At 42.2% G+C, this 14,442-nt stretch overlaps 1 protein-coding gene across 1 annotated transcript in view; it reads right to left on the bottom strand.

Annotated features, from left to right (window-relative positions):
- CAPN11 (calpain 11) overlaps positions 1 to 14,442 on the bottom strand; it is a 143,141-nt gene that overhangs the window by 108,234 nt on the left and 20,465 nt on the right. The window lies entirely within an intron of this gene.

Here is a 14,442-nt window from a genome sequence, read left to right as displayed (position 1 = left end):
GCCACAGTGCATTAGTATGCTGAGCTAGCTGTCCATCTAGCATAAGGAACTCCAAATGAACAGAGACCCACCAGTCTCATAGAAACAAGGGGAGGCAACGCCCAGACTCCAGAAATACAGAAACCACGGGAGTATGAAACAGAGAGGATCTTCCCCTAACACAGTGCAACCACACTAAAAAGCAACTGAAGATGAAGGTCCCCAAGTTGCAAAAAGTTAGCTCAGAATACCGAAATATTCAGAAACAAAACCTTGTGCAGCAAGCTCAGATAGGTCTGACGAACAACACCTGAAGCAAAAACACTGCACGCTGCAGTCATGTAAAAATGACTCTGAAACTTAAATACTTGCAGGGCAAGCAGAAAGTATCCACTAACCAGTGAATAACGTTGCAGACTATCTAAGAGCCGCCAGTCCTTCACACAAACCTTGAACATGGAGAAAGGAGAAACCTCAAGAGGCTTACTGTATCTCGAATGCTCCGAGGACGAATTTAGCAGCGCAACAGATCTCAGATCTTGCTCCAACACTGGACCAGCCCAAGCGACAGACATGTCTGATAGACAGGGGGGACAGAAAGATCCCAACCACAAGCCTCCAGTGAACTGAAAGAAAAAGGGGGGACTCCGCCACCCCAACAGTGCATGGGTGCCAGCCCAATCCGCTCCTCCAAAATAAGGCACTTCCAAGGAGAACCCCCTGGGACCTGGAACAGAGAAAAGTGCAATAGATCCATAGGAAGACCTGTCACAGCTCTCTTAGACAGTATCTACGTAGAGAGATCAAAATCCAACAGGTTGAACCGAGCCCACAGAGCAGCAGATGCTGCCTCTTACAGAACTAAGTCACCTGATCCAACCTCCTACACACAGGGCAGGACAAAGGCCCTCCAGAGATAGGAAACCCCAGCTCATAAGGAAGACAAACTATCCCCTCAAAAGGTAAGGGCAGAGATAAGAACAGCGTACATGTCCACCAGACATGAAGCCATAGTATGATCAAAACACGGACCGAATGAAAAAAATTAACAAGACACCACTGTTGACCCAACAGAGAAAAAAACTTCCCATGAAGAGGAGCACACTCAGTCAGGCCTTAAAGTTTATAACCAGTACCCAAAGGTGGATGTTAACTCTGGCCTTCCTGCTTGCAAGCCCAATGAGCTAGCCCCTATGTCGCAACATAGGGTCCCTGAAAGAATTGGGTCATCCCGAACCAGTCCACAGGATCATAAGTCTCCAGGCATCCAAGAAGGATCCAAGACAAGAACCCTGGACCCAGAATCATCTTAGAACGAACGACACCCGCCAGGGAACACAAGATACCCCGTCTGAAGCAAGCAGACTCACAGGGGATGAGAACAGGTACAGGACTCACTCATAATTCCCAGCCCAAAGGGAAGAGAACACCCTTAGCCGGAGGTCAACACCCTCCCAACAAGGTGCTAGGCTGCGACAAATTCATGCAATTTCTCTAGAGCCCAAAGGCCCCAAGGGCAATACTAAGGGAAATGAGAATGAGAACAGAGTCACCAGAAAGAGTAGAAAGAAAGGCTAGTCTCCATAATCCCTTCAGATTAAAGTTCCAGTGGACTACACCCAAGGGAGAAGAATGCAAAGCATCCCGAACCCAGGCAGAAAAAGATCCCCTAAGCAAAAAGCTTGGAAAAAGAGACAACACCTCCTATCACCCCTGAGACGACTAACTCCCAAAGGAAGACAGAGCCTCATGGCCTTCACTTTCTAACTAAGCTGCCAAAGTCGCCAGAAAAAACGGACGAAGTCCTGAAAGTCTCGACCCAAAGGAAGAGAACCTCTAAAACGAACAAGTCCTAAAAGGACACTTCAAAAGAGACCACGTGCCTGAACTAGGCCTCAAAGATAGAAGCTTTGGTACCCAGAAACCAAGGGCCCCAGCACTGTCAAGGCCACATAGAGTCTCCCCCGAGATGGAGGGATAAAGAACAGTCAGACAGACTTTTGTAAACATTGCGACCACAAAATCGCGAGTATCAATTCCAGAGAAGAAAGTTCCCGAAGGAAACATCACACCACAACATGAGCTTTAGACCAAATAAAAATCATCCCTACCGGATGAAAATAAAAGATAAGGCAACCCGTATGTTATCGCCCAGGAAGAACGGACAGACCCACAGGGCCAGCCCAACAGGGGTCCGAGACTTCCAAGCTCAGAAGGATACACAAATAACAAAGACTATAAGAAGATCACTTCATCCCCTTATGTCTATGCATGAAAGCCAGTCGAAGATTAAGACTGAGAATCCCCAGACCCATTAACAGTGGGATCCTCCAGCAACGTTAAAAACATGCCTTAGTAGAACACGAAGGCACACCAGTCTATAACGAAAGGCGCAACATACCTCCGCCATGACAAAAGAAAACACAGACCCTGAAGGTTACCCCCTGAGGCTTCAGGGGCAGTCACTCCCCTGGAGTGCTGAACTGGACCAGGCGATCCCATGCCTGACGAGCCCCGGTTAACGGAACATGGACAATATCATAAGCACACTCCCGGGAGGTGCAGATGCGCCAGCACCAAAGATATGGCCATGCAGAACCGTGTTGTAACCTCCGGTGGGAACAGGCCACAGTTTGGGTTACCTGCATGCGTAGTAAGAGTTGGTGGTAGGGAACTCATCTCATGAGAAATAGAATCCCCAGAGACGGGTGGTTCAGTGGGCACCTGATTCCTGGATCATGAGGAACAGAACACACTCCATGCACAAGCGCGTCCGACCGAAAAGGCAGCGTCACTAGACATAGGCCGTTATGTTCCAAAATAGCCCTGAGCCAAAGCAACACTACACAGTAGCAGACCGAATCGCTTAAACATGATTATAAACCCCCCTGTTCAATAACCCCCCTCAGGAAAATTAACCCTTGATTCCTAGATACAAAAAGGAGCCTCACTGAGACCCTATGTTAAAGTTATCCCCGAAAGGTTGTAGCCCCTCTCGGATAAACAGTTGTAATTACAATACATCCATGATGAAAGTAAAATGAAACATATTTACCGGAATCAATGCCGTGGAACAGGAACACGGCCCTTCAAGTGTGACAGATAGTTGCATCACTTCTGCCATGGACTTGAGAGAAAAAATCAGGCAGCAAAACTCGTCAACGCTGATTGCTTGGGGAGCTGTTAATATAAAGTTGGGATGGTTTTGCAGAAACACTCTCCCTGTATCTCCGGAATCTAACTTTCACCCATGCTCTCACTGAGAGGCTGACAGGACTACTTAAAACAAGTAGTAAGAAGTGAATACAGTGCCAACAAGAGGCCAAGGGATAAATATACTCACAGAGAGATAAAAGAAGATTATTTAATGAACCATGTTAAAAAGCATCAGTAATAAAGGACTATATATAAAAAATGTAAAAAGCACATATAAATAAAATTACAAATACAGGAATATCTTACAGAAGCGGCTCAAAGGGCCAAAGCTGATAATTACAATAAAAACAGAGGTAATAACAGGTGATCAGTGTGAGTGGTACACCAGAATAAGAGTGTATACTAATAAAACAGAATTAGCCTAAGTACAACTGTAGCAAGTGCATCAAGCAAAAAACTAATAAACAATAATACAAACAATAGTGTTCAAAATTAGTGTTACAAAAATAGTGTTCCAAAAAATAGAAAAATGCACTGCAGTGCAAAAAAGGGGGGTAGCAAAATTATTGTATAGATACAATCAAATAGTGAGTGAGTGCAAATGGATATAAAAATGCTAGCTACTTAATCCAGTGAGGTTAAGATATAATTAAATAAAATACACAATATGCAATAACATAAAAAATAAAATACACAATATGCAATAACATAAAAAATAAAATATAAAATATAATCCAAAAAAGTGTTCAAAAAGTTGATCAACAAATGTTAGTGAAGAACAAAAATAAGTCAATCAAAACTAAAAAATGGAACAAATGGGTGATGAAAAGCAAGGTGAAAGTGAGGAAATTGATTCCTTCCAATGTTAGTTACTTTAACATATCCAAATTCCTGAGTGTGGTTGCTGAAGTAGCTGATTGGATCCTAGCACCTGTCAGCTGCTCCTATGGTATCCTAAAAAGTGTCCCTGTAAAAAAAGAAATTCACAACATAGTGTATCCAATATGAGAATGAAGTAAAGATTAAAGTAATGCTTACCAATATGTCAACGCGTTTCTGCCCTCAAAAAAGGGCCTTTCTCAAGACTCTTAAAACTCCAGTCCCATGCCAAAGAGTACTACCCTATCGAAAACTTCTAACACTTCTCTGCCAACCTCCTGGGACGAGAGGCAAAGAATGACTGGGGGATAAGGGAGGTGGGGGAGGTATTTAAGCCTTTGGCTGGGGTTTCTTTGCCTCCTCCTGGTGGCCAGGTTCTGAATTCCCAAAAGTAATGAATGCAGCTGTGGACTCTTCATTTATAAAGAAAATCGCACAGCTATCACATCAATAAAAACGTATAAAAAAAAAAAATTCAGCTATTGTCGTACAAGATGGTCACACCAAGATTTGTTTTACAGAAGGTGAAAAAATGCTCATCTAGCAATATCTGATAATGGACAAAAACTTCAAGACACCAATAACTCACTTTTCACAACTATTTTACTTTCATTCGCATTAGAGCCACACAATAAGCTCTGAAAGCTATCAAATCTAACAAACAAGAAAAGAGAACATGAGAGAACCTATCAAATCTACACAACTACCAAACCATAAGGTTCATTATCAATTGTACACAATTACCAAACCATAAGGTTCATTATCAATTGTACACAACTACCAAACCATAAAGGTTCATTATCAATTGTACACAAATACCAAACCATAAGGTTCATTATCAATTGTACACAAATACCAAACCATAAAGGGTAATTATCAATTGTACACAACTACCAAACCATAAGGGTCATTATCAATTGTACACAAATACCAAACCATAAGGTTCATTATCAATTGTACACAAATACCAAACCATAAAGGGTAATTATCAATTGTACACAACTACCAAACCATAAGGGTCATTATCAATTGTACACAAATACCAAACCATAAAGGGTAATTAGCAATTGTACACAAATACCAAACAATAAGGGTCATTATCAATTGTACACAAATACCAAACCATAACGGGTAATTATCAATTGTACACAATTACCAAACAATAAGGGTCATTATCAATTGTACACAAATACCAAACCATTAAGGGGTAATTATCAATTGCACACAATTACCAAACAATAAGGGTCATTATCAATTGTACACAAATACCAAACCATAAGGATAAATATCAAATCTACACAATAACCAAACCACAAGGGCAATTATTAATTCTACACAATTACCAAACCACAAGGGCAATTATCAATTCTACACAAATACCAAACCATAAGGGCAATTATTAATTGTACACAAATACCAAACCATAAGGGTAATTATCAATTCTACACAAATACCAAACCATAAGGGCAATTATTAATTGTACACAAATAGGACAAGCATCAGACCAAACTATAACTTTTAAGAAAAAGAATAGCAGAACGTAAGGGCAACTGTGAATTCTACACATGGTAAACAGATGAGGACAATGATCAACTTACACATCTAGGGCAGGCACCAGACACATATTTAATACAGGAACAAGCACAAGGCTACAAGGATATTACATTTACATCACCGCTCATGGTGTATTAAGCTTTTGTATCCTAAGTGCTCATCCCAAACTATTTTACCTTATTTTTGCCTTATATATTTACCAGAACTGGAGGCCAGGGATAGATTGAGGTATCATGAACCACCCTTAGACAAACAGGAAACATACATTAGCCCTTAGAACAGTGTTTCTCACACCCAGTCCTCAGAACCCTTACTAAGGCCAGATATTCATTATATCTTAACTAGATGATGGGTGAGCTGATTATTTCACCTGTGCTCTAGTTTAGATATAATGAATATCTGGCCTGAGTAAGGGTCCTGAGGACTGGGTTTGGGAAAAACTGCCTTAGAATATTAGAGCAAGAATTTTATCATGCCATAACACAACATCTCTAAATGTATTGCTTCCACAGGCAAAACCTGCCCCTGCAAAGGCTACAACAGTCAAATCTATTCCAGTGGGATAAATAAAGAATTAACAAATCCAATAATATGAACAAAACACAAAGATAAAATACAAAACTAGCTGACAAGTACCAAATTTAACCAAATTTTGTCAAGAAAACAAAAAACAAAAACAGCAAGACTAAAATGATACATTGCATGCTGCATGTGTATTTTCTAATGATACATGTTAATAAAACTAATAATAAGACAAACACCAGCAAATGACCGCACAGAGGGACACTGAAGAACCTGAAGGGAGCCCTCATACATAACAAGACAAGAACCAGTAAATTACTGCACAGAGGAATGCTGAAGAACCTAAAGGGAGCCCTCATACATAAGACAAATACCAGTAAATGACAGCACAGAGGAACACTGAAGATCCTGAAGGGAGCCCTCATACATAACAAGACAAACACCAGTAAATGACCGCACAGAGGAATGCTGAAGAACCTAAAGGGAGCCCTCATACATAAGACAAACACCAGTAAATTACAGCACAGAGGAACACTGAAGAACCTGAAGGTAGCCCTCATACATAAGACAGACACCAGTAAATTACAGCACAGAGGAACACTGAAGAACCTGAAGGTAGCCCTCATACATAAGACAAACACCAGTAAATTACAGCACAGAGGAACACTGAAGAACCTGAAGGTAGCCCTCATACATAACAAGACAAACACCAGTAAATGACTGCACAGAGAAACACTGAAGAACCTGAAGGGAGCCCTCATACATGAGACAAACATCAGTAAATGTCTGCACAGAGGAACACCGAAGAACCTGAAGGGAGCCCTCATACATAAAAAGACAAACACCAGTAAATGACAGCACAGAAGAATGCTGAAGAACCTGAAGGGAGCCCTCATACATAACCAGGCGAACACCAGTAAATGACCGCACAGAGGAACACTGAAGAAACTGAAGGGAGCCCTCATACATAAGACAAACACCAGTAAATAACAGCACTGAGGTACACTGAAGAACCTGAAGGGAGCCCTCATACATAACAAGACAAACACCAGTAAATAACAGCACTGAGGTACACTGAAGAACCTGAAGGGAGCCCTCATACATAACAAGACAAACACCAGTAAATGACCGCACAGAGGAATGCTGAAGAACCTGAAGGGAGCCCTCATACATAAGACAAACACCAGTAAATGACAGCACAGAGGAACACTGAAGAACCTGAAGGGAGCCCTCATACATAAATAGACAAACACCAGTAAATGACAGCACAGAGGAACACTGAAGAACCTAAAGGGAGCCCTCATACATGAGACAAACATCAGTAAACGACTGCACAGAGGAACGCTGAAGAACCTGAAGGAACCCTCATACATAAGACAAACACCAGTAATTGACTGCACAGAGGAATGCTGAAGAACCTGAAGGGGGCCCTCATACATAACAAGACAAACACCAGTAAATGACTGCACAGAGGAACACTGAAGAACCTGAAGGGAGCCCTCATACATAAATAGACAAACACCAGTAAATGAAAGCACAGAGGAACACTGAAGAACCTAAAGAGAGCCCTCATACATGAGACAAACATCAGTAAATGACCGCACAGAGGAACACTGAAGAACCTGAAGGGAGCCCTCATACATAACAAGGCAAACACCAGTAAATGACCGCACAGAAGAACACTCAAGAACCTGAAGGGAGCCCTCATACATTAGACAAACACCAGTAAATAAAAATATTAAAGCTAATTGGAACGCAATCCAATCTCTCCCTTTATACGTCACCTGGCGAATACACATGCACGAACCAAAGACTTCACCTTTTTTTCACACTCACAAAAAACATATACAAGACTGGACTACTTACTATGTGACCAAATGTTACTAACCTCATTAATATACTCCAAAATCAACCACACGACATGGTCCGACCACAGTGCAGTGATTGACTCCTTCACGTGGTCAACTAAACCCCTTAAACGCTCGACATGGAAACTCAATGATCTCATTTTTTCAGACCCCCAACTGTCAATAGAAATCACGAAAAAAACTACAGAATTTTTCTCGATAAACAAGCCCAACGATACATCCCACACTAATAATTGGGAAGCATACAAGTGCTTTATTAGGGGAGAACTTATCAAATACACTAAAAGACAGCGTTCACAGAGAACTGCTGTTTATAATTCCTTGACATCCAGACTCATACAAGCAGAAAGGGCACATAAAACCAATCCTCAATCTTCCCAACACTACGATACTTTACAACAAGCTAGAGAAGATTTGAATAACTACCTCATAAAGTGCGCCCATCTACGGTCCTTAAACCAGAAATCTAAATTTTTTGTTGAAAAGAACAAATCGGGCAGAATGCTAGCCAGATCCCTCAAAAAAAAAGATATAAAACTTTTATTAAACAGATAAAAAAACACTCAGGACAAATCTCCTTTGACAGCTCCTCCATAGTGAATAGTTTCGCCTCCTACTACAATTCCCTCTATAATTTAGGCTCCCATGACTATGAGACGAACTTCCAACACTTTCAGCAGACGACATCTCCTCACTAGACCGACCGTTCCATATCTCTGAAATATTAGTAGCCATTAAATTTCTACCAACGGGGAAGGCCCCAGGTCCTGACGGATTTACACCGAAATTCTACCATTTATTTGGCCCCCTACTTGGCCCTCACCTGCTTGGACTCTTCCAATCCATAGACGAACAAGGCACATTCACCAAAAATCTGCTGGAGGCAGCAATCACAGTCATCCCCAAACCCGGTAAATCCCCAGACCAAGTAAAACACTACAGACCCATATCTCTCATAAACTTGGACATTAAGCTATATGCCAAGGTCTTATCTATGCGCCTCAATAAATATCTCCCAAACCTGGTCCATACAGACCAGGTTGGCTTTATACCAGGGAGGGAAGCTAAGGACAACTCTATCCGCGTCCTCCAATCACTCCATACAGCCCACACCAATAATACCTCAATGATTGTGCTTTCTACAGATGCTGAGAAGGCCTTCGACAGGGTCGACTGGGACTTTCTTTGGTCGGCCCTGTCGAAATTCGGCTTTTCCGAGGTTTTTATAAAAAGAATCAAAGCCTTATACACCACCCCTATGGCAACAGTAAGAGCGAATGATACCACATCTCATAGCTTTCACATACACAACGGCACACGTCAGGGATGCCCCTTATCCCCTCTTTTATTTGCCCTCGCAGTTGAGCCTCTAGCTGCACATATTAGAAATAACACCAATATTATAGGATTGTATTTCGACTCAATTCACCAAAAATGTCTGCTTTACGCGGACGATATTATTTTCACTTTACGAACTCCAACTACCTCAGTAACTCACCTCCTGATGGAACTTGAGACCTTTAAGGCGGTGTCTAATTTCTCAATTAACATGGATAAATCGGTTCTCTTGCCTATAAACCTCTCTGCAGAGGAACTTGCTTTCCTCTCACACCACACTAATTTTATGATAGCTGACTCCTTAAAATATCTCGGTATTATAATCTCTCCCTCCATCCCAGCTCTCTTTGAACTCAATTATGAGGTCCTTTCAAAAGAAATTCATGTACTACTCAATAATTGGCACAGACAGAATCACCTATCTTGGCTCGGCCGGGTAAACGCGATATCAATGACTATACTTCCTAAATATCTATATTTATTCCAGGTCCTCCCTCTAGACTTATCGCCTAAATACCTAGCTTTACAGCAGAAACTAATTGAATCTTTTGTGTGGTCACATCAACGCCCGAGAGTAGCGAAACAGACTCTATACCTCAGTAAGGAACGAGGAGGCCTGGGGATCCCCAACCTTACAGCCTATTACAAAGTGGCTCATATGGCCTGAGTAGTAGCCTGGAACCACTCTTCCCCTGCCAAACCATGGGTCCAGATAGAAGCCTCACTTTTACCAGAACATAACTTAGCCGAAATTTGCTGGATCCCAGAGAAACACAGACCGATGCTACGCCAACCCAATTATTACATCACCTCAACCCTTAGGGTCTGGGATAGGACCATAAAATCCGCCCCCAACAACTTTCGTGCTGTCTCCCCCCTGACACCCCTACTTAATAATACCACGTTCATCACTCCAGACCTTATAGATGGTTCATATCTCCTGACTCAACATGCTCACACTCCGGTCTATAGACTTTTCCATAACGGACACTTTCGCTCACAGACAGACCTGAACCTTGAATTCGGCCCTCCTTTTCACAAATGGTTCTCCTATTTTCAGATCAGACACGCCATACTAACCTCCCCTCATAAGTCAACTTTAACAAGCTCACTAACACCATTTGAGGTATTATGTACAACCCCTTCCCTCCAGAAATCTCATATATCCCTGATTCACAAGATTTTACAGAACACCTCCCCTATACCCCTGCCCTCGTACATGATGAAATGGGAGAGGGAACTTACGGTGACTTTTACCCAAAAACAACTCATGAATATATTCACATCGACAAAAAAAATCATCTATATCACCAGTATTAACTGAACTAAATTATAAAATTCTAACGCGCTGATACCTATCCCCCACCAGGCTTCATAACATTTTCCCAGGGGCCTCGTCCCTTTGTTGGCGACATTGTGGTGAGAATGGATCCCTAACCCACGTTTTCTGGCACTGTCCCCTACTCTCACATTACTGGCACACAATAAATACACATATCAATCACACCCTTGGCTCAAATATTATCTTAAACCCTACCCTGGTTCTGATCAATGACCTACCAAATCTTAACTGCCAATACCGAAAGAAACTATTGCAATGCATGCTTAATTGCGCCAAACGCCTGATCCCTAGGTTCTGGAAGAACACACAGGTCCCCACTCCACAAATGTGGATACGTGAAGTTAACCATATCCTCTCACTCGAGAAAATACATTACAGCTTTTAAGGTAAAGCTGACGATATCTCTGATATAATATTTATATGGGAACAGGCGGATCTGAAGGAACCCCCGGTCTCCTCATCAACTTCATAGGAAGGTATTCATACAGGCACATGAGATACAGTCTCTAGCACTCTTCGCTGGGCCCTAATCCAAACCTCCCTTCCCTCCCTCCCCACTCATTTCATCCCTCTCCTCCTTTACCGTCGCTTTTGTTCACACTTTTTTATGGACAGTCGGGGAATCCGACTATATTGCAAGTACCCTGTTTACCTTATAAATAGAAATATGTATATCCAATGGGTAACCTATTACTGTTACTGTACTTTTTGTTATTATTGTTAATATTGTTAATTTTGTAATCAATGTCATGATATTCTTCTGATATTGAATTATTATTATCTGTAAATTGTGAAAATTAATAAAAAAGATTTAAAAACTAAACACCAGTAAATGACCGCACAGAGGAATGCTGAAGAACCTGAAGGGAGCCCTCATACATAACAAGACAAACAACAGTAAATTACTGCACAGAGAAACACTGAAGAACCTGAAGGGAGCCCTCATACATGAGACAAACATCAGTAAATGTCTGCACAGAGGAACACCGAAGAACCTGAAGGGAGCCCTCATACATAAAAAGACAAACGCCAGTAAATGACAGCACAGAGGAACGCTCAAGAACCTGAAGGGAGCCTTCATACATAACAAGGCAAACACCAGTAAATTACTGCACAGAGGAACACTGAAGAACCTGAAGGGAGCCCACATACATAAGACAAACCAGTAAATGACCGCACAGAGGAATACTGAAGAACCTGAAGGGAGCCCTCATACATAAGACAAACACCAGTAAATGACTGCACAGAGGAATGCTGAAGAACCTGGAAGGAGCACTCATACATAACAAGACAAACACTAGTAAATGACTGCACAGAGGGACACTGAAGAACCTGAAGGGAGCCCTCATACATAACAAGACAAACACCAGTAAATGACTGCACAGAGGAACACTGAAGAACCTGAAGGGAGCCCTCATACATAAATAGACAAATACCAGTAAATGAAAGCACAGAGGAAAACTGAAGAACCTAAAGAGAGCCCACATACATGAGACAAATATCAGCAAATGACTGCACAGAGGAACACTGAAGAACCTGAAGGGAGCCCTCATACATAACAAGGCAAACACCAGTAAATGAACGCACAGAAGAACACTGAAGAACCTGAAGGGAGCCCTCATACATAACAAGGCAAACACCAGTAAATGAACGCACAGAAGAACACTGAAGAACCTGAAGGGAGCCCTCATACATAAGACAAACACCAGTAAATGTCTGCACAGAGGAACACCAAAGAACCTGAAGAGAGCCCTCATACATAACAAGACAAACACCAGTAAATGCCAGCACAGAGGAATGCTGAAGAACCTGAAGGGAGCCCTCATACATAAGACAAACACCAGTAAATGACCGCACAGAGGAACACTGAAGAACCTGAAGGGAGCCCGCATACATAAAAAGACAAACACCAGTAAATGACCGCATAGAGGAATGCTGAAGAACCTGAAGGGAGCCCTCATACATAAGACAAAAACCAGTAAATGACTGCACAGAGGGACACTGAAGAACCTGAAGGGAGCCCTCATACATAAGACAAACACCAGTAATTGACTGCACAGAGGAATGCTGAAGAACCTGAAGGGAGCCCTCATACATAACAAGACAAACACTAGTAAATGACTGCACAGAGGAACACTGAAGAACCTGAAGGGAGCCCTCATACATAACAAGACAAACACCAGTAAATGACCGCACAGAAGAACACTGAAGAACCTGAAGGGAGCCCTCATACATGAGACAAACATCAGTAAATGTCTGCACAGAGGAACACCAAAGAACCTGAAGAGAGCCCTCATACATAACAAGACAAACACCAGTAAATGCCAGCACAGAGGAATGCTGAAGAACCTGAAGGGAGCCCTCATACATAAGACAAACACCAGTAAATGACCGCACAGAGGAACACTGAAGAACCTGAAGGGAGCCCTCATACATAACAAGGCAAACACCAGTAAATGACCGCACAGAAGAACACTGAAGAACCTGAAGGGAGCCCTCATACATGAGACAAACATCAGTAAATGTCTGCACAGAGGAACACCAAAGAACCTGAAGAGAGCCCTCATACATAACAAGACAAACACCAGTAAATGCCAGCACAGAGGAATGCTGAAGAACCTGAAGGGAGCCCTCATACATAAGACAAACACCAGTAAATGACCGCACAGAGGAACACTGAAGAACCTGAAGGGAGCCCGCATACATAAAAAGACAAACACCAGTAAATGACCGCATAGAGGAATGCTGAAGAACCTGAAGGGAGCCCTCATACATAAGACAAAAACCAGTAAATGACTGCACAGAGGAATGCTGAAGAACCTGGAAGGAGCACTCATACATAACAAGACAAACACTAGTAAATGACTGCACAGAGGGACACTGAAGAACCTGAAGGGAGCCCTCATACATAAGACAAACACCAGTAATTGACTGCACAGAGGAATGCTGAAGAACCTGAAGGGAGCCCTCATACATAACAAGACAAACACTAGTAAATGACTGCACAGAGGAACACTGAAGAACCTGAAGGGAGCCCTCATACATAACAAGACAAACACCAGTAAATGACTGCACAGAGGAACACTGAAGAACCTGAAGGGAGCCCTCATACATAAATAGACAAACACCAGTAAATGAAAGCACAGAGGAACACTGAAGAACCTAAAGAGAGCCCTCATACATTAGACAAACATCAGTAAATGTCTGCACAGAGGAACACCAAAGAACCTGAAGGGAGCCCTCATACATAAAAAGACAAACACCAGTAAATGACAGCACAGAAGAATGCTGAAGAACCTGAAGGGAGCCTCATACATAACAAGACAAACACTAGTAAATGACTGCACAGAGGAACACTGAAGAACCTGAAGGGAGCCCTCATACATAACAAGACAAACACCAGTAAATGACCGCACAGAGGAACACTGAAGAAACTAAAGGGAGCCCTCATACATAACAAGACAAACACCAGTAAATAACAGCACTAAGGTACACTGAAGAACCTGAAGGGAGCCCTCATACATAACAAGACAAACACCAGTAAATGACTGCACAGACGAACACTGAAGAACCTGAAGAGAGCCCTCATACATAACAAGACAAACACCAGTAAATGCCAGCACAGAGGAATGCTGAAGAACCTGAAGGGAGCCCTCATACATAAGACAAACACCAGTAAATGCCAGCACAGAGGAATGCTGAAGAACCTGAAGGGAGCCCTCATACATAACAAGACAAACACCAGTAAATGACTGCACAGAGAAACACTGAAGAACCTAAAGGGAGCCCTCATACATAACAAGA

This window comes from Bombina bombina, chromosome 4 (genome assembly GCF_027579735.1).
Source record: "Bombina bombina isolate aBomBom1 chromosome 4, aBomBom1.pri, whole genome shotgun sequence".
In the NCBI taxonomy this organism is placed as follows: Eukaryota; Metazoa; Chordata; class Amphibia; order Anura; family Bombinatoridae; genus Bombina; species Bombina bombina.
This window is presented reverse-complemented; position numbering and strand designations above follow the sequence as displayed.